The sequence below is a fragment of the Varroa destructor genome, unplaced genomic scaffold (assembly GCF_002443255.2).
Source record: "Varroa destructor unplaced genomic scaffold, Vdes_3.0 BEIS01000001.1, whole genome shotgun sequence".
NCBI classification, from domain to species: domain Eukaryota; kingdom Metazoa; phylum Arthropoda; class Arachnida; order Mesostigmata; family Varroidae; genus Varroa; species Varroa destructor.
Window position 1 is genome coordinate 12364988 of NW_019211454.1, and position 25576 is coordinate 12390563.

Consider the following 25576-nt stretch of genomic DNA (forward strand, 5'->3'; position numbering starts at 1 on the left):
TGCTCTATTCACTGACTGAAAGTGGGCTATGCCTCGCTCGGCTTCGCATCCGTCCCACGTAAACCTATGCGCGTACGTGTGACCCGTGCCTTTATTGCAAAACGTTATTCTGCTCACGTTGCAACCAGCGGGTGCCAGCAGTGAAAACGGAAAACAGTCCGGATCCGGCAGACAAGAAAGCGCCAGAAGTACCACTGTCGTGGTGTCGATAGTAAACCGCATCCAATCGGAACTTACTTTGGCCTGGTCGCTACTGCTAGCATTGTATCAAAGCCCTCAAGCAGAACAGAGTAGTGTTGAGGGCAAAAAGGCGTTGGTAAGATGGGTAAGGGGTAACATTGAAGACTTCTAGGTCTACCATCTGCCGACGGTCCTAGATGCAGTGAGTCTACTTGACGAAGTCAATTTTTTTCATCGATTTTCCGAGTCTCTTCGGGTGGAAAAGACCGCTGACATACTTGTCGTCAAAGTTGTGTCAATAGCAATGAAGAACAGGGCTAAGGAAACTGAGAATTGCTGATGTGAGTTACCACAGGTCTTCGATGAAGGATGCAACAGTGCCACACTTGGAATGTCTGAGTGGTGTGCGTATTCGCCTTCAATATATACGTCGGGCAGCGAGGAGGCAGCGAACGTTCTTTTCAAGGTACTGCTTTTTTTCACAGTACACAAATTTGTTTGACGCTACCGTACGCACAGAATACGGTTAACCTTAGGTATCCTCCTATTTGTTCCAGATAATTAGCAGAGCTAGTGTAAACTGCTTGGAGGCTGATAGAGGGAATTGCTTCAAGTAAGTGGATCGGACCGACGTCAAGCTAAATTCTAAGGGGTTGTGCATGTGGCGTTCTTGAGAGAGAGAGAGAGAGAGAGAGAGAGAGAGAATAAGTTTATTAGAAGTTGAGCGATTAATTGAGTCCTCATCGAAGTGCCTATTGCTGGCAAAAGTCTCAGGCAATTTGTACGACACATGAATTGAGCCTACCTCTCCAGTTCCATCCAAATTCCAAGGATGCGGCCACGTTTGAAAGCGTGTTATTTTTCAATAGAACGAGGTTCGGTTTTCTGAGAAGGTTCCAAAGCGACCGTCAAAGCATACGTGAGCAGCTAGAGTCGCGCACAGCCTGAGTCGAAGGTCAATTTAAAAGTTCGTTACTTCCGTCGGCCGCCATGTGTCAACCGGCATTACTGCTATGTGATTGTTGATTGGCAACGAATCTAGTTTTCACCTCGCGATAAAAAAAGCACCGCTGGCCAAATTGCTTCCGACGTTCACGATAAGTAACCTATCTGTAAACCTTCGTAATTGTAGGACCACACAGGAGGAAAATTCAAGGAAGTGATTTGCGCCGGTTAGAACGGTGGCAGAGTAACGCGATGAGATGAGGCTATACAAAAGACAATGTGGAACGTATCGTTTAATCAGTGTGCTTAGAGAATTACGACTAACTAAAGTTAAGTTTTGGTATAGTAGTATTTGCAGACTAGGTTTACCCGAGCCAATTCAAATACATTTTGCTGTATTAAAAAAGAAGTGATATACGGCAGTAGAGGGTGCCTTATGGTTAAGAGAGAACGATTCTTTTTTGCTCATTTCCAAAAGCTGAAGCACTGCGTACGCGATCGGCAAAGGCACCGCTCCCCTGCTTCCATCTAGACTCTGTCCATATCTCAACATTTAGTTCGAGTTTTTGGACTGAATGAAGCTACGATTGCGTAAACGATTCGGTTTAATATAAGAAAATGGCTTTTCGAAACTTTCTCTTTTTGTCCGCTTAAGCGCCGACCACCCTCCGCTGTTGCAGCAGCTGCGGCAATGGACGGCAGACGCACTTTGTGTGGTTTTGGGTCGACGAGTCCAACAAAGCGCATTTTAGAAAAGATGTCTGAACGCTCTTAAGAGGGCGAGTACGTTTTTAGGAGTAAGCTGCCTCGACAAAACAACAAACCGAAGCAATTGGTCTGTCAAAAAAATTCTAAATATCGTAGTTTTCCCGATATTTCGTATGATAAGATACATAGAGACGCTATTTACTAATTACGTTATGTCTTCGTTAGTATTAGGTTGAGCTGTTACGTGCACAGATGAGTATCGTATAGCAGTTGTACAGGAAACGTAATAAGTACCAATAATTGTTTTTTGCTTTTTTTAAATACACGATGCTAATAGACGATGCCGTCCATCCACCCTTCACAAGAACGATGACTCAAAACATTCAACAACAAACCTTCAGGTGTCCGAGGCGCCCTGCATCCCCTGGTAAATGCAGTTTTTTTTTCGCCTAACGCAGATCTATATATCATATGAAGATAAAGAAGTGCAGCCCTTTTGAGCCATATCGTAGACGGCCGCTGACTGCGAGTGGTTAATGTTGACACGGCAATGAGTGGAATTGGCGGAACGATTCGGGTTTTTTACATCGAGTTTCACCGTAGTGCACTACACGCATCGGGTTGGTTTTCGCATAGTAAAATGAAAGCAATCGTTAATGCTGTATACCGAACAGAACGAACGAATGTCTACATATATATATATATATGGCTGTATATATACCCCTGGTAGTCGTGCCGCCCCCGCCGCACAAGAGGACATTTACATAGCTGTTGATTACGTATGTACACAGGTACTTTATTGAATTATATCGGTGAGAGATACTGGGTCGATACACTTGTCGTGTGTGTGTGTGTGTGTGTGTGACCCGCCTAGGAAAACAAACTTCAACAGTGAACCATTATCTGAAACAATAACAATGCATGGCCATCTACCAAATTCTAGGAGATGTCATCACGAATCCATAGAATTTTGAAATTAGCGCCTGTTTCTGCTGTCGTTAGACGTTGTATCAGACGGCTGATTCCAAGTACGCAATAAAATTACATGTTATAATTGTGCCATTACCCCGATTAGCGAGTGGGTTCTCATAAGCATCTCCCCAACAGCATCCGCTTAATACGAGGGCTCCGGTGAAAAATTTTTGACGTTCTATTAGAACTCCAATGATATTTTACTAAATCTATCGGCCTGCCTTTATCTAACTTCGCAAGTTGGACTCGGTTAATTTTGTTCGACAGATCACTGTTTGTTACCTATGACCTGCAAGTGCCTTGAAAAAATAGTACTAAACCACTATAGCCGTTAGCATATTTATATGTAGTTGTGCCAAAAAGCGCTATCGATCTCGTCGAATAACATTGTTATATTTCAAGTTTATAGATACTGGAAAAATATGAACAAAACGAGTATTTTAGTTATAAATTGAACATGCTTCAATGATACTTCATAGATACTGTACAAAAATAACAATATCAAGTATTTAATACTATATTTACCAGTCGACTAACTAGCTCGTCCAAGTTTACCTAGTTATCAAATGAACGAGACAGCAAATCATTATGCCTCTCGTGTTTGTAAGCTTAATTTATTAAGCGGAACATGTTAATTAGTGAAATTGTTTGTATTATGCTTCGTAATAATTTTATGAGTGGCTTCTCTTACAAACCTAACATATTGCCGTTTAGTTTTTCATAGTCCAACGATTGAAAAATCGTTGGCGGGTGGCGCGCTGCAAAATCAACAGATCAAACAGATCACTTCCCGCAAAGCATGTTGACAAAAACGCAAGTTGTTACCTTACCTACTTCTAGTTTGTGTGTGTGTATATATCAAAGGTGAGCAAACGGACTACAATGGCCTCTGCTAGTATCTATGCTGTTCTGTTCACGAGTGTCCTAATTCGACCAGAGCAAAACCCTGATAATGGCCGTGTCTTTGATACCTGTCAAATGAGCAGTACTAGAGCCAGTTCTCGAGTCAAGAACACAGCGTGTCTGAGCACACAAGTATTTCCAGTGGCTAGACGGAACTTCAAGCAGTGAACGTCGAAGACGCTGGTCTTCAATGAAACGATTGAGTAGGGTAGATATGTATTTAAGCTACAATGGTGGTAAAGGCAGCATAGCTACACCTATGTCAACACCAGTGCTTGAAAGGAACTAGAGTGTTTCTTTCTAAGCACTGTTCAAACGTTACAGTATCAATGTTTCTGATTTCGAATGCTGCGGATCATCTATAGATTTGCTCGTATATTTTTTAGGACTCTAAGGGCACCCCTAGATGGCTCTTGCATACGTCTAACTACTAACCGTTTTCCGAAAGCATTTCAAAATGGTGGTATTATTTGGCTCGACATACCATATCCAAAGGGCAGTAATTAAATTAGGCAATACTTGAATGAAGGGAGAGCTTGAAGCAGAAGGAGAAGACAGATTTAGTAGTTGACGGAAAATAAATCACTGTCTGCAAACGAGGGGTATTTATAATAGGTAAACGAGGACACGTTGCTACGAGCTACTATGGATAAGTTTTTTGTGAAGTTTATGTTAGCCTCTAAAAATCACTTACCAAGTTGTCCTCGGGGGTCACTCATATACATATATCTATGAAATGTTTTGTATTTCCGTCTACGACAATAATACACGACCATGTCGTGATTAGCGCATAACAAGATGTAAACAGAAAAGTAAGATGATAGAAAAAAAAAAAAAAAGTAAAACGAAAAGTTTTTATTACTCCAAGTTGCCCATAAAGCTGCCCTATAAAGTCTATGAGGGAGCCTGTATGAACGTGCTGCTAGCAGATTTTTTGGGTAACTCCTTGAAGGTGCCTGCTCTGCTTATTGCTATTAACTTCTGATACATCAAATACATAGAAATACAGACGTTACACTATGCTGAAGCACAGAAAAGGCCTGTGCTTTTGAGGCTATGGTCAACACTTCACTGTGATAAGCAGTATAGTCTAACAGAGCACTCGCTTCTGGAAGAAGTCTTTCGTCAAAAGCTGTACTGTAGTAAGTGTACGTACGATGAAAATTAACGTTGTTATCAATAAATCACGACGCAGCAAGTCGCTCATGGCCAATTTATATCTAGCTTAATACAGCGGCGTGCAACCATTGGCTAACGCTTTAGCATACCACAATCGTGCACATAAATTATCTACGTACAGCTCTCGTCAATGTGGAACCTATAGCCGGACGGCTGCCTGTAAAGTTATTTTGTCATCTTTGTTCAATATTCTCTCAGCGATTTCAACAAACTCATAATAACGAGCCATAGCACATAGATAAACGAAAAACGCTAATAATGAATAACATACAAAACCGATACGTGTATCACTATATGCCCAATATATACCACTTACAAGAAGTTCGCCTAGAAAATATTCGATCAAGCAGTAAGGACGGCCAACGAGAACATGGGGGGAATGTGTGAGTTATGGGTTGTCCGAACCTTTCTACTGAATAATAACGCTCTGGCATTGTCCTATCGTAAATACGAATTCATTGTAGCAACGTGAAGGTTACAACTGATTGCCGATTCCGCCAATCTTCGAGTGCTCTGACATGGTAACTTTACGGCACGCTTTGCTAACAATTCGAGCGTATTACAGACGAGAGCTACCCTGAATACCCGTTCAGAGGCGACATCAAAGGGTAGCAGACATGAGTAGATACTGCCGCCTACCACGGACCTACCCAAACGAGTCAGAGGCCACTAGAATCTTAGAAAAATCGGCATTGTCGAGGAACTTCGCAGTCGGCTACTTGGGAACGACCGCATACATAATTTTTCTAGCATGACGATAATAGTAATGATAATTTCTACCAGCGATGTGAGCTGCGAGTTAGATGATTCGACATGTAGGAAGTACTTATCGGTTTAAGTGCGCGAAATTTCAGCACCAACGATGTCAGGTCAAATAACAAGGATACAATGGGATACTTGGGCCTATCATTTAGGAGATGTTATTGTGGCGTGTGATATGGGCAAACTAAAAATAATGAACGCGTAACCGTACAGCCGAGCGTGAAAGACACGTCGGGCGAAATGACAAATACAGAATCGGCCGCTTCTTTTAGATATATTCGATATTATCTATTTAATGTAGGCATAGGCATAGTGTCATAATATTATCCAAAAATAAAAAGGATTTTTTCACGCTGAAGCTTAACATCGTTTCTCCTATTGTGTTTAATTTACTGTATACGCGGATCGTTTACTACTCATCATTGATCTTTTCGAGAGGTGCATTCGAACGAGGCATTGGTAGCTTAATATTGCGTTGTTTACTTGGCGATAGAGCACAAGTTCTTTTTCCAGGTGACGTTACTGAATTTCGGCACAGTTTGTCCTGCGCTAGGGGCTCGATCGTCTGTCTGACAACGCATCGGTCGAATTGTTTATTTAGGTACCGCTGCTAAACTAAATCAAATGATTTAAAAAAAGAAAAAACAACGGCATGTCAGAACACTATCTAGAAATTCTGTAAGAAAAAGATAAGCGGTAGCAGTGAATTGCCTATATAACAGCTAGAAGCTGAATGAAATACCTGGACACTCTGAACCTCGCGTACATACGGTAGATCGAGTGAACGTTTTGCTTGACCTCAAATCAAGATCGTATCGTTTATTCTATTCGTTGTATTACAATTATCATCATTGACGTCGTTTATATTCAACCAGTTGAATAGTCGCTAGAGTTTGCTGGTCACCACAAAGTGCTCAATTAGTGTTTCTTTAAAATAACAATATATTATAGCCTAATTTGAGAATCATCATCTCTAAAAAGCTGCTCTATTTCTGTCCCGTGCGTGTTAATGAAGCGAGACTTTTTGTTTGCCAGCAATTTTTTAGACGCCCAGATCCTGATTGTTCAAGAGACGATTAATAATTCGTAGACAATTATTTAACCAGAGGTCAGGTTGTTACCTAAAATACAGTACTAAAGTAAGTATAGGACGATAGATCGATTCGATACATGTATGTAACCTTGAATTACCTTTAACCTTGAATTGTGTGAACCATGAATTAACAACAAAAAGTAAACATTCGTACCTCTGCTTAACTTAAATTGCATTTATTAACGATGTCGATGTTCAAAAGTTACCGTTGTGTTGAATATGAGCGAAAGCAAAAGCACACAAAAGAAGAATAAGAAGTACAAATTTGTCGGCTATTATTTGCCAACTGGTTTCGGTCGGTATTATTCGACGAAATGTAGGTTATACGCGTTTGATTTAACTAATAAATGTAAAATTTCACCTTTGTATAAGGAAAGTGCCATATTACCTTCCATTTATGACTCTGTCTGTAGCTAAAGTACTGCAATCGTAAAGTTTGCTACCGGTAATATCTTATGGATAATTGGCACTTCTTCTATTGTACAACGGACGAGTAGTTCCTGGTAATTGTGTTCCTACCGGACTAGGCACAGCTGTGGATTGACAGCTAGCGTTGTCCTGTTTGACGAGCAAAGATTGCTAACCCGTTTCACCGCAGAAGATAGTTGGCGATAGGAGCAGTTTTCAGAAGGAAACTTGGCTTTCATTCCCACACCGTTGGTATCATTTGCTAGTGGGTCTGGAGACCCAGAGTCTAGCTGATAGCGAAGCGTTCTAGATGAAACACATCGATTCCATGGCATGAGGTTGTCGAAGCTTTGCATCCTGCCGAAACGGCAACTGTTAGCCAATCGAGAAAACGATGATGGGGGAAGAGAGAGCCGTCCAGGCATTCTCTCTCCGGCGAACTCAAATGTATTCATTCACTCAACGTGCAGCCGCTACACACTTCCAGTATCCTCGCGCACACCACTATGTGAGGGAGGTATGGACCGAGGGGGAAATTATGCTTATATATACTACTGCTTAATGCCAGGCCTCGGCTAGCAGACCCTTTGCTGTGGTTGTGGGGAAGGGTGTAATCCGTTGAGACCCGTACAGGCTTTCCATATCCGCCGAAATCAAATGCATTCTCTCACTTAACGTGAACTCACTATAGACACTTCCAGCATCGCTTGCGTACGCTATATGGTGTGAGGAGAAAAGGACCGGCGGCGGATGCTTATATATGCTTTAGTCTAATGCTGTATCCGGCCTAACCCAACCCTTCTCGGTGGTCAAGGGTGGAAGAAAGTGATAGTGACTGCTGTGGCCGGCGTTTCCGAAGCCACTATATTTTGCTTGCTTCTTTCCCCGTTAGCGACGGTCCCCTGTGGCAGTAATGGCATAATAGGGAGATATGCCACCGCACATCACTCAGAGCCACCGACCGATCCTAGTATCTCTTGCTGCTTTTTTCTGCAGTCTTTAGCCGCTTACCCTTCGCCAACTGAACCCTTTCTCTGTCATCCAACGGCCTAGAGCGTCTGAGATCTCTCCATTTCCTTGGCAAGGATCAGCAGCCATCCCGGTTCTTATCCGATGCGCACTGCACCCAACAACCGAGCCCAACTCCTCGCCTCGGCCGATTTTCCGTCAATGGGTCTGTACAGACTTAGGCCAGAAGTAAAAAAAAAACAGTTCGGTAGCCATAGCCAGCTGCCGGAAGAGAGATATCGCACTGATTTTGTTGTCCTCGTTATTGTTGTCGTTGTTGCTGATACCACAGACCTCAGCTGCATAGTTCAACATAGTCCTCGATGGCTGGAAGTCATGTAGGGAGAGCTGGCTATACGGTGGGAAGTGGGGGAAGTTGGTCTATGTGAGAAACGATGATAGCTGGATATCTCACGCTGTGTCATTTCAACCGTCCTGGTGCTACTAACACCGTTGTTACCTCCGATATACTGATGCTAGCGTGGCCGGTATACAGCTGCTACAAACATTATTATGTTGCTTAACTATTCAAGGAAGATTAGTGGAGAAAGGAAAGACCGATGAGCGGAAAGGAAAACAGGAAGCTGGGGAATACAAGGACTTTTCAGAACTAAGATCAATGCAGTATCTGTAACTGTCCAATATTTGCCGCTATCCATTTCCTTTTTTGAAGGGAATTTCTTGTTGGGAGGCGCCGAGGGTCAGAGACTTCCTGTCATAGCTTCTACGCCGAAAAAAAGCTTACCCGTCACATGTTCTTTTCAGGATCATGCTATTGTTATCATTTCCTTAACGGTTACAATTTTGGTCTAATTGACCTTAGACACCAAATTACTCTTGACGATATTGTCTAATTCAGCTTCTAATTCAAACAGTTTACTCGCCGAAAGGCTTAGGGCTTTATACGATATTACGAAACATGTATGAAATCGAACTTGGTAGGGAAGGCGGGCTAGGCAGCTGCACTGACAATCTAACGGGGTAGTGATAACCTAATCAGTTACATCAGTCATAACTTGAAGTGAAGAAGATTATGCGCTTTGATAGAAGTGAAGTTGAATATGCTTTTCAAGTAACTTATACAAACGTTCGATGTTTCTAATGCACATCTTATTCTCGATAAATATAGACTTCTGAACACTTCTCGCTGCTTTAGGATGCGCATTGTATGGCGGTGTTATAGCGCTTAAAGACTTAGCCTAATTAGCATTTAATTATAAACGGAATTCGATAAACACTGAGTGGCACAATTCAAGCACACTACGCTTCGGCTGGGCTGCCTTTTTTGTTCGCTTAGTAAACGTACTTACGCCCATTCTCTAGTCACCATGTTAGTTTAGATAGCTTAATAACATTAGAATCGTAATGAATGAGAAGAGTAGGCTCCTAAAAAACAGGCTTATGTTGGAAACATTGCGCTTTGCTAAGAGCTGTAGTGCTCGATCTGCAAATTTCGAAACGCGACACACAACGACAAGGAAGAGGTGAACGTAAAGCGCATGAACTGGTCTGAGTTCGTGATGTGTTCGTAAGAAGTTTGTTAACGTCAAAGGCCGATTCCTTCGGTTCTCTTTGAAAGCAGAATCTGCATAACCAGGTTTTACACAAAAGATCCGAAGAGGCTCGCAAGCCAATTCATAGACGTATCGGCGATATTCTTCAAGCACGAACTTGACACTAGCTAAATGACTTCCTATTACTCGACCTAGGTTTGCTATCATGTTGATGCTGAAAACCTACGAATGTCGTAGGCTGCAACGTAAGGAACACTTGCTGCGAAGAGGTCAGACCGTGCGTTTACATGTACTCAAATATTAATCCGTTCGGGATTATTTAACAGGTCGAAACATCTCAATAACCCCGCAGCGTTAGCAAACGAATGTTGGTAAATATTTAAATGACTATAAGCTGTTTCAATATTTAAGAAAAAGTCGTTTTAACGACAAAGCTACCGCTTAATGTCGAAAGCCAATATTCAGCCACTGAATTCCTGCTTTCCCAAGATGAGGGAGCCAGTATAATCTGTCAAAGATTGGGGAAGACTATGGACAAATCGAATTTTAACCAAATAATAACTTCGTTGCTGGCGCAATTATTTTTAGGACGGAATTTGGAATATTTAAAATTACACTAAGGAGGGCTAGATCTCAGAGTTTTAAACGTAAAAACGAGTTAGCTGTCATTACTGAATCTCCTGAAGGCAGCACGCCTTCTATCGGCCTTAAACCATATTCCTAAAGAGACGTATTATGAATTTGTGACAAAAATAGTAAAATTAAAGTAGGAAATTTACTGGATCTATAACAGATGGACCCAAGTGCGCTACGCGTTAGCGGAAAAAAGAAGCAATTAGTTTAGGCAAAAATGATTTCTAGAAAACCTCTATCGATGTGTGGCTCAACAATCAACAGCACACGGTGCAGTTATTCGATCACAATGGACGACCTCACTGGCGCGCGCCAATCATGGCCCAAATCGGGGAACACCGAATTTGACCTCCATATTTTCTAGCATTAAATTAGGGTTACGTCGATTGCTCCCTTGCCTCAAAGACGACAATAGGTAGCGTCACGCGTCCTGAAACAAGCTATCAACAACAAGATCAAATATGGTAACGCAGATTATAAGTGTATAGTTGCTGAGAAGCTTCCACCAGAAAGCTGGCTTGATCATGTGAGTAATAAAAGCGCACATCACACACCGAAGTATATGTGCTTTTAAAGTTATTCAAGTTTTTCAACTTATGATATAGCTTTGGGCGCTCTAATAATTAGATGGTCGAAGTTGCATATCCGAAACCAACAGAAAATGGCAAGCTTTTGGCGTACGTAGCCTATGCGTGCACCACTTAAACATAAAGTCTTGTCTACTTGCTGATCTTATAACGAGAAAAGTTCTTAATAGAAACGCGGTAGAGTTATTCCTCTGAGCTGCAACAGCGGGCAAATTCGGCCTATTGGCGGACGCGCAGTTACGTCTCAAGCAAACTTCTCAAGTTCTGCAAGCCAATATTTATTCATTTGTATATATCTCGGCTGACATTAGAAGTGAGCTTGTTTTCACTGAAAGTAGTTGAGGAGTTCAAAAACTCTATATCAATGTGGATTAGTTCCTTTTTGTTGCTATTTACTGTCATAAACTTCTAAACTTTATCTGTGACTATTGTCCACATAGGTATAAATATATAAAAAAAAAAAACAGAAAATCACAGACTGTCATTTATGAGATTTGCTTTTGCAATCCACGCTTTGGTGGTGCTCTCTCAGGACATGCGTTCAGCGATCTTTCTCAAGCATATCTTTTGTCGTCAGACTTCAGTTGGGCGGTTTTGGTGTTAGCTAATAATCGAATTCGTTCTAGATTTCAAGAGGTGCGACAAAATATACATACTTTGTTTACTGTAATATATAATTTATAATATTTACTGTATTGAAATTTAATTTTATTACATATTAAGATACGCATTACTCACTTAGAATCTTGGAAAAGATAACAATCTGTCTGAATACTATTTGCTAAATATGGTGGACGATAGAGACTCGCTCTGCAGCTGTTACAGTGTCACCACCGTGATTTTGACGGTGTGAGGTAGAAGCTTATCCTGCAGTACGAATAATAGTTTATCTGTATTCACTGATCTTACCTGCTTAATAAAGAGTCTTTAATCATCTCCAGCTGCTAAAAATACACAATCGAAGAACTAGGACTTGCGGTGAGTGTCTGCAATTGTCGTAGAAGATCTGTTATTACCACAAGTAATTTTTCAATGCAAGAATGGGTTATTGTTTTCGCGTGAAAACAAAGACAGGCGAGCCTTTGCTTGTCTTTGCTGTTGATTGCTACTCAAATCATGCGACACTATGTGTCCAATTTTTGCTCTACGAATGTGAAAACGGCTGATGTTTTTATATTTACCAGATCCGATAAATGTCTGATAAAACACCCGTAAACTTGAGATGGGCTGGCTTCCGCCACAGTTCTGAACACCTCCTTGTTTTTCACAGCTGCACATGACCTTCCACCAGACCCATTTTTGAGTTCTGAATTTCCTGCTTGGCTTTTATTTTAACACTAATAGCTTATGCAATTTCTGGTAGTATAATTTTCATGGAATACTTGGGTTTGTACATATGTTGAGATAAGCAACATTTGCCGCTGTAGCTTCAAGACAAAAAGCCATGTTTTTGGGTCACTTAAATTATGCGATGCTGCATCTCTCACCGCAACCCGCTTGCTAATATGTGTCTGAACGGCCAGATCCGCGTGAACACTATTACATCCGAAAAAAGTACGTGTGCATCTAGGAGACAAAAAAAAAACTGAGCAAAATATTGGGCCGTTATAAAATGGCATCGCGTAATGGCATCCCATTTCGAAATATGGGTTAGACTTTACTCACGTTTCATATCCACATACCTATATGAGTATATCCTTACATAAGAAAGACCTATTCAGCATTCCTCTTTGGAATGTATTTAATATCTGTGAGTTCTTTGCTACGGTTCACAAGTCGTCGAAACAGTCCGTTGCATTTAATCGCTATTATCTTCGACTGTAGACTGGCCTTGCCTAGACGGTAATTGACCTTGATAGCTCTAATGTCGCAGTAATCTTCGCTATCGATCTTGCCTCGTAGCTTTGGTAACTATCAACCACCGTCTCTTTTTTACCTGCCAAAAAGTTATTATGTTGGCTATATCCAAGACCAGCGATATACAGTATCACTAATGAGTAAAGACACGAGATAAAATAAGCAAAACATGTTCTATGCGCGTTTCGTTTGATATAATTATCTTGCTATATGTTGATATAGTAAATCACAGGTTAATGGGCAACTATGCGATATCGAATACGCTAGATCGTCGTGACGAGTCACCGCTGTCAGTGTCTAAACGAACGCTGAATTAATACAAGTTAAAGGTAAAACAGGTCACGTGCTGTTCGAGCTTGTCCGAATCCATAGAACTCTCGTATAGTCCATCGATATGACTATTTGTGAAATTTTCTGAAACAGGGAGCTATAAAGCTACCTTTTACTGCGCGAAGGATCGTAAAGCGAACGTAGATCAGGCACATTTATCTGATGTTGGATTGTTGTAGTCATCGACAGTATTTTGGTCTTTACCATAGGGTTTGTCGATACGACGTCCGCTGCAGATGAAATAGCTATATTTGGTAAAGAAGGATATTTAGTTAAACCTCAAAGGTAGCCTGTAATATTTCAGCGTTTCGAATGCCTTCAACCGTGTGGATATAGAGTTGCTGTTCGACAACACAGGACATTTGCTAACCTATTTATTAATTTATTGACAGGCACTTGAAAAGGCTTGCCGACACATTGTATAGCTACATGTATATTTGGCACGTTGGTAAAGTATATGTGAGTCATCTCAATTTGGTCTAGCTATCCTGACATGAAGGCACGGCACCTATGACAAAAAAAAAGGAGACCTTTCAGCATGTCACGACAGACCGCATATGCCAGCCAAGTTTTGATTGACGATATGTCAAATCAGAAGCTGATAGCAGATCAGCCATTTTGCTGTACAAATCAATTCATAACGTTCTCTGAAAATAGTATGATCTTCTCAAAGAAAGCAAGGCTGTCCGGTCTGCCGTGAAGTTGAAACATGTTTGCCATATCATACCCATAATGCCTATAGCTTTCCAGATCTAAGCGGGTGAAAGAATCGATCAGGCTTACATCCGTACGGCCGAAACAGGCAAAGTACTACCCGATCCATTATCGTCCCACAATTGTAGGCGGTACGAAGCCAAAACGAAACGAAAATTTTCAAAGAGCGCTTTTTACACTTATAGATATGGTCAAGAAAAAAAAAAAAAAAATGCTTAACATTGTTGAACAAACTGCAAGACGTCCACTCTGCACAGAGTACATATTACGTAGAATCGCCGACTTTTCACGTATAGCTGTGATGTTGGTTTTTGCTGTGTTGTATTTGCGTCGTAATAGAAAAATTATTGGGTATAGCAGCAGATCAAATATGGCAGTCGGAACGAACACATCCGATAGTGAATGATATCATATGCCTAACGTTTTCCGTCCAACGGGATTAAGGCCAGTAAGGATTTTCTCTGGTCGTTACAATTCCCAGACGAACTAAATGGTAATAATATAATTCATTTAATACATTTTTATTTCTCATAAACGTATTGTTTGAGTTATGACCTTTCGACGATTGCTCAGTATTTAGCTAGATAGGTGTTTAATATCTTAGTATGTTTGTATTTTTCGTGATTTACAAAAATTCACGAACACTTTCGACGCTCGATATAATTGAATAAACAGTCTGTTTTTCTGCTTTAACATGATATGTTCTATTTAAAATATTGATCCAGTATCACGTCAGCCTACCTTTGCCTATTTAGTACGAAAAATATTGTCGATTCGAGATGTTCGTATAGGCACTAATGTGGTATAAACAGGTAGCCGATGATTATTACGTAACATTTACAGACGATCGATCATAGGCAATGCCAACGCTTGGTACGGTCGCCATCGTTGAATTGGCCTAAAAAAAAATAAAGCCACCTGACGTTAAATATAACTTAATTAAATTAACCAATCAGTCAACAAGGATGAAAGCGTTTCGGTGGCTGCTAGCGATTTCGATCCCTTGTTCAGTTGATCTGATTACTGAAATGACGGAAACATAAGATACGCCGAAGGCCGAGTAAGTAAGCCTTTGGGATCTGCTACGCACACGCATCTCGCGCACCGATTCGGGTTACTTAATGAAGGCTGATATTTTTACGAGGAATAGATGACTGCCGGCTCGTTAAGAGCTGAAGGTCTGCTCGAGAGGGAGCTCGTTCAGCGAACGGGAAATACGCTTACTGTTATAGTTCAGCGCTCACGGGACAGACAGAATTATAAAAACTTTCCAAAAAAAAGGTTCCAAAGTTTCGTTCAAATAGAACTAGCGTAAATAAAATGAGTATGAATAACTGCCACGAGTCACCTGACTATACACGTACTCTGTGCATACACAGCGCGCATCAGAAGTTACGTAAATGCAAGTAGGTTCGTATTATAGATTGCTGTATACCCAACACGCAGCTTTAAATTAGGCCATATTTTTGATAGCTAACGCAAAGGAATTAGGCTTAGCTATGCTCTTTGAACCATTCTGGTGCTTATTACGACGCGAGGACGAATAAATATTAAATGTGTAATACGAAATTCAATTGCACTTTCCGAACGCATTTGCATACTGCAACAATCATGTGCCTAAGCTCAAATGTTCGCTAGCTTACTGCGACATTCAAGTAGTTCAGGCCCAATTTTGCCAACGATAGGCTAAAACGTGTGACCGCTCGCCTGGCCAATGGTGCTAGACCATATTCAAAGTAGATGTACATAAATGTAGGTAACCTTTCAAAGGAAGTCATCTCCAATCGCATACAAGTTTCCAGAGATACCTGCGGCAATTCGCATGGTATTACGCAAAAAGTTTAAATCACCTTATAACCGTAAAAAGTTTCAGGAATATCTGGCCGATTTTAATGAGCAGTTTCAAAAATAAATTGTTTTACTTCTTCTTAATTAGGCCGACTACGATATTTTGTATCTTTACGCGTTACATAGAAGGATTCACGTAGTATTTCCACAAAAAAAAGCTATCGATATTGGTAGGAAAGGAATAGTCTTAGCTGACCATTAATTAGGTTGTTTAACTATTGTATGGGCCAACAGGCCCTGTGTCAGTATCGCCCTGGCTGAAAAATCCGTCCGCTTCTGATTCGCATTGAGACTAAAAACGAATCTGTAACCTTAAATAGGATTATCGTCAAGTTCATTGCACATTTCCAGCTTCGTGCTGCTTTGACCAATCCACGGGAAGCTTCCCACGAACCCCGGAGAGACACATGGCGCCCTTGATATCATTAAAAGCAGCCTTCCAAAGCGCTGCGGAGAGCCAACCAGCAGGTCAAAACTTTCAGGCACCAATGTCTAATTTGTCCTCACGAGACACCTGTTAACGTAGCGTGTTCGCAGCGTAAGGATCTCGCCCGGGCAGTGGCGCTAGCACTGGTGCTCCTTAAACGAAGTTCGTCCGATGAGTTTCTCGAAAGCTGCTTTTTTCCTATGTCAGAGTTAAACAGTAGCCTTAAGAAACAAATAGGCCTGAGATAAACGTAAACAAATCATTTTGAGATTTAGGTAAGGCTAGATGGCTTGATAGCGGTTAACCAAATAGCTCTTCTTATCTGAAATGATGATGAAAAACATTATTCTTGGTAATATCGTTTCTTTTCTTAGTGTGGAATCGTCGAAACACAATGCTCGGTATGATCCATTCTTCAAACAATTGAAAATGTATTATTTGAATAGATTAAGATTTGTATTATGGCACAAGTTATTTTATCATCTATTGATTTCTTCATTACGCTGATGAGGTATAGATGTAATATTTAAATCAGATATTTTTCTCATCTTTCCCAAGTATCACGTTAAACTCAAGACAACGTCCATAATGAAATAAATTGCCCTAATTTGAGAAGTCAGTTCAGCTTTATTCTGCGGACGCTTGAAGGACTTAGTTACGTGCTTGCATTTTACGTGAACAAATGAAACGGCTAGAGCGTCCTCGAACGGCAAAATGCGGCGTAAGTACGTAGTAGGGGGCTTTTCAGCCAAATCGTTCAGCTGTTCTTTTGCCAAATGAACCCGACGGAATCGAGTTTTACGCGGAGACCGTGAGAACCTAGTGTTTACCATAGCCTACTTGTATGGTGATATGTAAGAGAAGAGTGAAAAAAAAAAAAAAGCGACGACGCAATGATACGACGTGTACAATCTTCACCCGACGCGCAGATACGTACGGCAATTTAATAAAGTAAGTAGACGAAAGAGAGTAAATAGTCCGAGTGAACTGTCATTTTAAATGTTTGATGGATACACCGAACTGGCCTCTTCAACATTAAGACACTGATTCAATGAAACAATGCATGTTTTGTCGATAAGAGGCAAACAAAAAACGAGCCGAGACATCGCTCTGTGACTATTAGTTCGAAAGTGTCAAGTGTAACAAAGGAAGAGCGGATGGTAGTGATGATGTACTGAACAAAGCAAGCAGGAAGATTTAATGTGCCGGAAAGAACGATCATAATAGCGTTTAGCTTTCGGCGATTTCTATTCGAAAACAGCTCAAAAGAGAATAGCTTGCCCCAGGATCCCAGATCGAAGTTACTTCGATTGAATTGTACTAACAATACTTCGATATTTAATAAACACACTGGCCAGCTCCAGCGTTATAAACATATTAAATTCAATTTTACTAATACCCGTCCTACAGGGATAGTGGAGAAGTAGTCCACTCTACGCAGTAACAACTAGTCTCTTACTCCAGGCAATAATTTCGAAGTATTTCAAAGATGGCCGCTATACATCGATGACTTTGCAAAATGTACTTGTTATTTATTTGATTTGATATTTATCCTTCAGCGCGCACTTTAGCTAATGACGTTTCGACTGATCTCAAAATGAGTAAATGTACTATTTTTATAGTTTAGATAGTTTTCTATTAATGAAACGTATTTGCAACTAACGGCGTTCCATTTTACCGTTCTAGGCTACATACTGCTACTTGCAGCAAGCAAACGGATCCGCATGTTAGTCGAAAACTGTCCGAGTGCTCGTTGAAACTTTTACGATTTAAGCTGACCTACAAGTGAAACGACCCCGATTGACGGGATAGAGCAGACTTCATGAGGAGCTACTTCACGAGGTGAGGCTAGATAGATTTCTTGAAAATTTTCATAGATAGATGTATGCATTGATAGGTATGATCACAGCCAGGTAACCGAGGGAGAGAGGACGTACATAACCACGCTAGCAAGATGCTCTATTTTTGAATAAACTCATATGTAAGTGCTGCACTAACATAATACACAGACACAATGTGATCTAAATCATCATGCAGTGACCCGCTGATCAGAAGCGGGTTGCTATCAGATGCGACGCAATCCATATCAGTTGTTAGATGTTGGTAATTAATTAAGTCGGCGAGGATTTTTACACCAATTGACGATCCTCAACACCGAAAATTGTCATCGATGTCGATCATCGAAAATCATGAAAATGGGGCAACACAATTGCAACATTTTTACGTGGACCAGATGAGAAAGATGTGGTTCGTAGCCATACGAACAAATGCGATGGACAATATGTCTATCAATGCCCACCAATAGCGCACTGCATTTGCAAAACACCTATACAATTAAACTACTACTATATATATATATATATATATATATATATATATTCAGAAATTTAATCTACCTCATCATTGCGGATATAACCTGTTCCATAAAAAACAAATTGCTAGAAACATCGACTTCCGCAATTACCGACCACTGATTATTAACAGGACACTTGTTAAGCTATCGCTACAAGCGGGGCTGTATACAAGCCTTGTTGTGGCACACTTTGACACAATGAAAACAATGGCTCGTTATCGTACACAAGAAGAGTCGTCAAAGTCAGCTTTGTGTTAGATCTACCTTCAGAAGAATGAAGACACACTTATCTGATCATAGCTGGGGATATTTGGAGAGGGTCCGGGAGCTCTAGACCACCATTGTTAGCTACCATAGACATTCGCAGTCTGTCCAACGTCGACAGCTAGCAAGTAATGCGGCCAGTCAAATTTGCCTGCGGTGACACTGGCCGCCAGACAGTGTCTATCGTACCTAAAGGCGAAGGGTTATAGTGCACACAGATATACCCTCTGAGTAGCCCCATGGTCTTTTAAATGCGCATGTTTCTTTTATATAATTCTGAGTAGACAAACTAAACGCTCGGATTAGTATTTTCTTTTCGTTAGAATCGGATGGCTGTTTACTGAATTACTAAAAAGTTTCAAGCAGGTTCAAAATTGTACAGCTACCATACAAGGAAAAATGCAATAATTTTCAGCCATTTGCCTGTAGCAAACAGACAGGTTGGAAAGTTTTTTTCAATCGATAAGGCGGCGCTATAGGAACGCCTAACCTTTGTTTCCAGACGGGTAAACAGGTTTTGCATCCAGAAATTAGTCCATTGACGCTTCCTGTCGCGGTACAGTGTAGCAGGAAGTCTGCGCAGGCGTTTGTAGTTAGGGTCAGGAAAATGACCTCGGCATAGACTTTCCGCCTTCATTGTCGGTGCCTTCTACTTGGTCAAGCTGCTCTCACGACGCATTATTATGCGTGGGCGACCCGAAGCAGACTAAAGCTCGTTCGGCCTTTGGCCTCTAAGGCAGATGCCTCAAGTAAAGATAACCATTGACGATGGAACATTTCTAAACATTTTGAACCCTAATCAGGTAAAGCTGACGAAATATTTACTGTATTGTGACATTTTTTTGCCCCCGCTGTTTTCTACACTTCTCCCTAAATGTCTCCCCTAGTCTAGCACATTCCTCACTATGAGCATGGCTCATGCCTAGCTAATGTTTGAGATGTTTAAGGAGATTAGTGTTTTTCGGCCTTGTATGCAGGGCGGTCGCTTTCTTTTGTCGATAGATGGGGCATTTTTTTTTTAGCAACACCTCATTCAGCAGCCTTTACGTTCACACAAGCCGGACACGGCGTGCTAATGGTTAGATAATTGCATGCTAGATACAAGCATGATAGATGCAAATAGACATCTCTCGCAAATGAGTTATTCTGGCTGGCCTGGAATTGAAGTTTGGAGTGTGCCCGAATCTACGCTGTTCTAGCTACGCAATTGGTACGTTACAGCAGTGGCTGGCCGACGGACTGTTCTAAGCTAAAGTGAATGATATACTGATGCAGCGAGGAAGTGTTCGTAGCATATAGGAAAACGCAAAAGAGATTATGGCAATGGCTCATGAAATGATTTGTTTACTCGCTCTAGCTAATAAAATTACCGATGTAGCACTTTTGTATTAGACGTCCACTGACTGACCAATTGAACCGAACAATAGAAATGTTCTATTCACAGCAACCTTTTATCGTAGCAGCCTGTTGCGTGTGATACAGGGAAGTGGTAGGATCCTGCGCAGGTCGATTAGACGTAGGCTATGGCCTCTTTGCCGTGGCCGTACTTGCAACGAAACGACACCTCAATGGATAGCAATGGAGCTACATGTATCTAGAAGCTTACGAAGCATTAAAAATTACTTTTTGATTAGAAAAAAGTACAGATATATACCGGTGACCAGATGACCATGGATGAGTACGGGATTGGGTCTTAGGCCGTGGCGTACACGCTCTGCGTAGACAGAATAATTGTAATTAAACAACGAAGCCATTAGGAGGAAAGCGGAATCGTTCCGTTAAAGTAGCTAGCCGTTGCCATAATGGGATAATAAAATAATTACACTGAACTAACGTTATCTCTGATCCAATGTTAGAAATTGGCTAGACCAAACAAATGTAATCATTCTGACTGCACTGGGATAACAGAATTAATATAACAGGATTGTAGAAGAACATCAATTGTACGTCCGTAAAAGCGTAGGCCTGGAATAGAGTCGTGGCTTATGTCAAGGGTTAGACGTAGTACGAGCCAAACATTAAAATGAGCTGATGAGATAATTGCGGTCTGCCGACGCGGCTATATTTCAATGGGCGAACGAAATATGTAGAATGTGTAGGAAACTGCAGCGGAACAAATGTCGTTAACAAATTGAGCAAAAAATTGATTGCGTCAAAGTAGAATTACTGCACAAACAATTCACAACTGGAAAACTGTAACAATGTAGGCCTGCAATCAAGATGTAATCCCTGTTTTGCGTAGATGTAGTCCTAATCAAATCTTCCTCTCGCCAGCGGCATGCATTTGACGATGGGGCCCGTTTCAAATAGATACCGTTTGGAGGTTAATAATGTAACATGTGTTCTATGTAGAAAGGGGATTTTTGCTACCGATCGATACGTTGTATGAAAAATGCCATGTATACGTCCGAACGTAACAGCTGCTTCTCCTATGAAAAAATGGCGTTTCAAATAAATTCCAAATACTCTTTTGATCGAAATAGGTCATGTTAGTTAGCAAGTCGAAATTGAGGCGCAATTGCCTTCATAAGTAGTCTTGGACATAAATACCGAAATATAAGTTTCACTTTGTTGGCGCTAATTTTTCATATCAGTCGATATATCTCCTCGACTGAGTAACAGTAGAATAAATCTTCCTCTACCTCAAATGGATATTTCGGTTTGAGGAGGGCCAGTGACACTAGAGTAAAAGTTTCTTACATGTCAAGGTGTATTTTGTGAAAGTTCTTAATGGATGGAATCGTAATATGATTTACTCTCAGGTTGAACATCTTTCCACATCGAATCCTATGTAAAAGGGGCATTTTGTGCTATTAATGGCTAGATCTTGAAGAGTCGAGTGAAAATGCTCTACGTGTTCTGATAAGTGACCCGACATGAAAGAAGTGAAAGATCCAGTAGGTCGTACCAGGTTACCTTTGTAGCAGTGGGATCAAAATGTGTCTCAACATGGTTTTGAGTAGCTTTTTGAACGAACCTTTGTCGGAATAAATGTGGCCTTCGAAGTTGAAGCGACCCATGTCGAGCTGATTTCGACAAAAGCTCGTTTTGAACTTACTGTCGGCAAAAACTACACGGTGTTTAGAGCTAATGAATAGTCTTTGACGGAACGCAGTATGCAATCCCGATGTATAATTCTTTGAGCCAGTGGATAGCTCTCGACGAACCGCGTAAACATGCAACACTGCTAGGGAAAGATCAAAACTTAATACCTCTGTTCTATTTAAAGAGGCATTCACGATTTCAATTGATATTGACGAGGAGAAAAAAAACTAGTAATAACTGATCATGATCGGGACAAAGTACTAGAATATGGTTACGGCAACCTGACGCTTGTAAACTGCTCTGTGAAACAGTGAACAGTATAAGCTCGCAGTCGAACTATACTATATTTCAAACTAGGTATAACGCTAATTAAAATTAGGGCAAAATAATGAATTAATAGCAACAGGTTAGGTAAGGCAGAATCATTTTAAGGGAATAACTTTTGGTGTATAATATTGTCCGAACCAGTTTGAGTATAACATAAACGAATGAACCAGTTGGATCAGGCAGGTGGCGTTGCAGTAAATAAGTAGAAGCTAAAAAAAATCTGGCTAAATAAATTTTACGGCGGGTGCCGAAAAGATAGGCCTTAAATCATTAAACGCGTCTATGTCTAGATTGATGTCATGTATGCACAGACGTCAACGCTTACGCAAGCAATTACGATTCTAGATAATGCATTCGTTGTTTGGCATAGTTCACGTTGCCTGGCCTAATTTACGTAACAATGCAGAGTAAACTAACTAAATGTATTTATAAGTATACAAAAAGGCTTCGATTCCCTAAAACATCTAGGTTAAAAAATCGGTCATATCCAGTTTAGTGGTCGAATGAAATATGCAACTGTGGGGTGCGCGGGTTCAATAACCGATCGCCAGCAAATCGTACGCCTCGCCTCACTGTAACAGACGTCTTCCAGTGATGAGTTACGATCGTGCCATTGGTTACTGCTGTGTATTTCAATGGATTTTGTCCATTTCGTCCAATCGGCCCTGATTGGGCCGGAAAAATGTTGTGGTCCTTAAATCAAGTTACCGCATATCATCTGCCTCTCCAATGATGTTTACCAATTTTGCTTAATACTTTATTTATTTCGAGAGCTGTTTGTAGCTGGGTAGTGGCGGGCAGACTTCGTCGTCGTGTCTTTCTTGCGTCAAAATCACAAGCAAGATTTGTAGGATGGCAGTGTCACATGGCTCTAAATACGTCGTTTAAAATTAATCACGAATGTTTGAAAATTTCTGCTTTACAAAGTGCACTGTGAAATACCTAAGAACGGTTCAAAGTAAGACGAAAAGTTAGGAAGCTTCTATATTTGGGACGCTAGTAAATGATTTTCTGATTGGCTACCGCAAACCAAACGACATGACAAGCGCAATCAGTTCCGGCTTGGAATAAGGCATACTCAATACAATGTGGCCTCTTGCGATTCAACCGCCGGTCGGTTGGTATAGGACGGTTTGATTTTTTTCACCCGACAGCAGGATACAGTCATTGGTACTTTGGATAGGCTTTAACTACTGCTCCGTATAATCGCCTCATTATTCTAATTAACTAGGCAAACGAATTGTATTATCTATCGCACATCTTTCTGGCGCTGAACAGGCGTGGAAAATAACGCAGTCTTCTTGAAATGTATCCCACCTCTATTGAAGCGTAAGTATGGGGAAAATTCTAACGCCCAAGGACCAAGTAGCGTAGTGATTGTCACCGCTTACGTCTAATAGCTTAGTAATAGTAGCTGCTTGAGTCCCAGTCTTCATTGTGTTATAGATAGGTTATAAACAGCAGTTTGTATATCCAGACCGGTGCGTAAACCTACAAAGGCAGATAAGAGTCATAAGCCTAGCAGCAATTAGGATAGAATTTACTTTGACCGTAAAGTACAACCGGTAATAACTGGAGGCATACTCCCGATAACCGCAGATTTTCGTTTTGCACACGCATAAACTCAGCTTTTGACCCTTCTACGTCAATTCCTTCGAATCGTATACTCGTTGATTTATGTTGAATAAACAAACAGGGAATCAGAGACTTATTTGTATACAAACAATTATCCCAGCATAGGTAAGGGCGATCGTACACGACCTCCAATTAACGAAACTGCCTTATACGCACGTCCTAGCGCAGCATTTGGATTGGTTACATAGTTCGGCTCTTTAGGTAGGTAGTAACATGAAAATGTATTTATTTTTTATTCATTTAGCTATTAAGCTTTCGTAATTACGACTTATTTAAAATGTCAGAACCTCCCAAATCATTCGGCCTGTTGTATCTTTTCGGACTGTCATAGGTGGCGTTTTCAATGGCACTGTTTAAATTTTCATTTTCTCTTTTATGGAATACGTGAGAAAGAATGAGGTTTATCGTTCGCTTCGGCAATGACCAGGATTCTCATGTACTGAAGAAGGACCAGTTTTATGGACGAGAGGCCTCACGGTTAGAAATCAAAACTAACTGTTAAACATAGCAGCACTTACAACCATGCAGTGTGTATATATATATATATAATATCTCGTATGTGTGAATTATTTCTTTCGTTTACAGAAAAAAATGGATATGCGTCTACGCGTCATACACAATCATGGTAGGGATTTTAATCATCAGAAAAGGGACTATTTACATCATTCTATTAGCTATGCGGCTCAAAACGTCTGATGCTTTTCGCCCCTGTGGAAGTGTCGGCCACCAATCCCAGTTTGTCTAGATTGTTGCATTACGTACAATTTTACTCATTTACGACTTATGGTTCGGATAAAATAGAAAGCGCGTCCGCGACGATTCAAGCATTTCCTATTCCCACGTACCTGTCTCTTTTGCTCCATTTAATACAAACACAAATTATCATCAAGCTAGCACATCTTTAAGAATGATCGAAAATTTTCCCTTTTCAAAATTATGCCTGTCGGCAGAAATCCTTGTAGAGGGTCTTCGCAATATTCGAAAAAATACAACGGTATTTTGAGGCTGTCATAATGCGCTAACCTCATTTGTGGCATCCTGTATGTAATCTTCGCGAAAATAACCTCTTGAATTAGCATTAAAAAAAGATCCAGAAGATATAGTTTCTTGTTATTTTTGCAGGATGTTTTGCTTTTTTGGGATTGATTTGAGCTTGTTGTCTGACAGAAATGATCTGATTATTTGAAGGTCTTATGATCAGAGCCCATGTAGAAACAACTAATGTTGATAATATAACATGGACTATAGTGTGATTTATAATATGTTTTTTTTTTCAAAACTCTCGATATGAGCAAGCATTTTCTGCTCATAGACAGAATATGTAAAACATAACAGTTGAGCGTTTATGTTAGTTGTAAGTTATCTAGCACATTTTGTTGAGGTCAATGATTTTTTTCGTAAGCATGGTTTACAACATGGTTCCAGCTATACTCACCGTTCTATTTTGTAAATTCCACTTTGGCCGTAAAATGAATAGATATATGCGGACGATCCTAAACTAAATATATATAGAGACATCCTAAAAATATACCGATAATTATTTTAAGCTATTATCACGAAGGCTTTGAGTGGTGCTTACACTGTCCTCACGCTTAGATGCACTACATTACGTTTTAAAAATATACACAAGATAATTTTCGCTAAAGAAAATTACCCTTACTAAAAATTACTGTTTTAGATAGCCCTAAATTATGTAACATCTACAATTGATTTTCGATGACTTCATAGCAGTAGTAATTTATCCATCAACGATCGGTTTGATCACACCTTGAGACCAGTCATAGAGAAAAATGGCACAAATTTTTTGCTTTAGCTTGCAAAGTCTGGCCATGTTTTAAGAAGTATATGGAAGATCCAACTGTACGTACAGTGTAGAAGAAAGCC

General features: G+C 40.5%; 1 long non-coding RNA gene across 1 annotated transcript; it reads left to right on the forward strand.

Annotated features, from left to right (window-relative positions):
• LOC147758263 (uncharacterized) lies at positions 1-24681 on the forward strand. The gene is made up of 4 exons (XR_015319720.1): positions 1-646; positions 2171-2260; positions 17755-17910; positions 24278-24681. It is a non-coding gene; the product is annotated as an uncharacterized LOC147758263 (long non-coding RNA).
• Positions 24682-25576: the final 895 nt, after the last annotated feature.